Raw genomic sequence first — 3,088 nt, 5'->3', positions numbered from 1 at the left:
CTGCGTCCACCTGGCCTTGGGCCTAGCTCTCTCTTCATTTGATTAACTTTGTGGGTTAGATTTTCCAGGTTGGTCGAATACACACAGATTTTTAAAAAGTAACAACAAGGAGACTGCTTATTAATTATCAGCTTAGATTTGTTTTTAATGCCAGTTAATACTAAGTTGAATATAACCTTTAAACATCCTGAGTCTAATCTTTTCTTCTATTGCCTTCATCACTGACAATAAGGTTCCTGGTAGAGTTTCACAGCTGCTCGTGCTGGCCTACTAAACTCAGAACAGTCACTCCTCCCCCATACAAACAGTAGCTTTATCTTTCTGAATTAGCATTAAGGCCGCATCATTCTCCCACTCCCAGGAAAACCTCAGGGTTAGTGCTTCTATCCAGTTTGCCTGCGAGAATCGGCTCTACTCCTTTCAGCCCTCACTTGCTTTATTTTCCAATTAATCTTTTTTTTTTTCTTTTTTTGGTTTTTTGAGACAGGGTTTCTCTGTACTGTTTTGGAGGCTGCCCTGGAACTCGCTCTGTAGACCAGGCTGGCCTCGAACTCACAGAGATCCGCCTGCCTCTGCCTCCCGAGTGCTGGGATTAAAGGTGTGCGCCACCAACGCCCGGCCCAATTAATCTTTTATTTTTATTGTACCCATCAATATTTTATAGAAATAAGGAAACAAAGCACCAATATAAAATTGCATGTCTCCTGATGACTTTTAGAGCCAACGCTCACTTTTTATCACTGCTCGGCTTGCTACCTAGTTTGCTGCCTGGACCACATTCTTAGTTTGGCCTGGAGATTTTTCTCCCAGAGAATTAAATGTGGCTCCCTCCATTGCTTCGGTCAATCCCCACTTCCAAGGCCAGTTCTTCAGAGTGGACTGTCTTCTGGAAAAACTAATCTATAAAGGCTACAGTAGCACTCAGTTTTCCAAGTATCATTTGCTCATTGGTTGACACACCGTGTGCACGTGTACATCTGCTGTTTGTCTCTCTAAGCTGTACATCTGGCTTATTGTATCCCTAGTGTTTAAAGCAATGTGGGGGGCATGGAGGTGGCGCATTGGATACAGCGCTTGTGTTGCAAGCGTGAGGACAGGAGTTGAGATCCTCAGCACCCAAACAAAAGCCAGGTAGGTGTGGAGGCTGCCTGCAATTTCAACACTCAGTAGGTGGAGGCAGGGTGTTCCTGGGGCAAGACGGCTAGCTAGAGTATGTGCAGTTTGTCAAGTTCCTGTTTAATACGGGGCTATACTTCAGAAAGTAAGGTGGAGATGGATTGGGTAAGGCAGCAAATTCAACTTTGGACTTCTATATGTATGTGCACTTATGTCCACCCACATGAACATGCCCACCACACACACATGCAAAAAACCAAACAGTATCTGTCTCAAGACGGATGATCTTGATATTTCTATTAATCATATGTACTGACATTTCACTTAGTGATTATGTTATTGATTACTTAAGTTATTAATGATTAATAATGATTAGTAAGTTAACAATGACTTCTTACTTAGTGCTCTGCAGCTTTTCTTATTGTTGTCAAGTATGTCATAGGCCCATGCATATTATATAAGCTCTAAGCATATACAGGGCACAAATGTTATATTAACTTCCTAAAATTTAAGAGTCTAAGCCACAGCAAATTACCCAACTGCTTTTCCCCCCCAAAAATGTTGTTACATTTTTATAGTTACTCCTTATGTGAGAGATACTTCTCACCTGGAGCAACAATGTGCATTTTTGTATAAAGAATGACATTTATTGTTTTGTGTTGGTCTGAGACTGGGTTTTGACCTGTAATCCAGGCTGGTTAGGAACTCCTGTCCAGTTTCCTAAGTGCCAGGATTACAGGTCTGAACTACCATACCTGGTCAAGATCGCCATTTTAACCCATAAATGGTAACTGTTCATGTAAAATGATTCATTGCTGGGAGATATAATTTATGCGATTACTCAACCTGTTTCCTTTTTAAATAGCCTCTTCATATCCTTTGCTTATATTTATACTGATATACAACCATTCTTGGCAAAGAGCTCTCTGGAGAGTTACGATCCTTTGTCTAAGCCATTCTAAAATGTAATTTTTCCAGTTTGTTATTTGTCTTTTAATGTTTGTTACAGCTGTTTTCAATTTACCAAATATGAAATTTACAGTAAAATTAACTACAATACTTCCCAATTCCTTAAATGACTTTTAGGTTTGCTGTTGATTAGAAAGTCTTCCAATGGGGGCTGGAGAGATGGCTCAGAGGTTAAGAGCACTCAGAGGTTAAGAGCACTGACTGCTCTTCCAGAGGACCTGAGTTCAATTCCCAGCAACCACATGGTGGCTGAGGTCTGGAGTCCTCTTCTGGTGTGCAGAGAGACATGGAGGCAGGATGTTGTATTCATAAATAAATAAATAAATCTTTAAAAAAAAAGTCTTCCAATTTACCGCATAAACATATCCACATATTTTCTTCCAAGTTTTTTAAACAAGGAAGATTATAGTGCATTACTGATGTAATTTGTTTTTGTTTTCCGGAGACAGGATTTCTCTGTGGCTTTTGGAGCCTCTCCTGGAACTCGCTGTGTAGAACAGGCTGGCCTCGAACTCACAGAGAATCACCTGTCTCTGCCTTCTGAGTGCTGGGATTAAAGGCATGCCCCACCAGCACCCGGCTCTGATGTAATTGTAATAATGACTTATGGCTTTGTTTCCCCTCAGCTGGCTCCTGAGGTATAATTCATTCTCTCTCTCCTTTCAAGGATGTTCAGTTGTGAAGTGCAACGTTTCCGTATTAAAACTCACTTCCCTACTCCTTAAAACACACTATCAGTGACACGGAAACCTCTAGGGCTTGAGAGCCAAGTTCTTCCCTTCAGCAAGCTGAGAAAAGGAAATTTATGGCCATTTCCAGTAATGGTTTGGTATTAATACTCAAGACCGCATTTTTTTTTCTTTTTTGCCAACGCCCAACAGGCCCTACCTAATTCAAGAAGCGTCAAGTTGCTCAAAACGTTGCTTATCCCTTTAAAGGAAGGTTCACGGCTTCGGAGGGTTCTCTTCTGAACGCCCTCGGGTTCCAGCGTTCGGTTGGGACG

This window comes from Mesocricetus auratus, unplaced genomic scaffold (assembly GCF_017639785.1).
Source record: "Mesocricetus auratus isolate SY011 unplaced genomic scaffold, BCM_Maur_2.0 Super-Scaffold_100015, whole genome shotgun sequence".
Taxonomy (NCBI): Eukaryota; Metazoa; Chordata; class Mammalia; order Rodentia; family Cricetidae; genus Mesocricetus; species Mesocricetus auratus.
The sequence above is the reverse complement of the archived record's forward strand: the minus strand, read 5'-3'. Positions refer to the sequence as shown.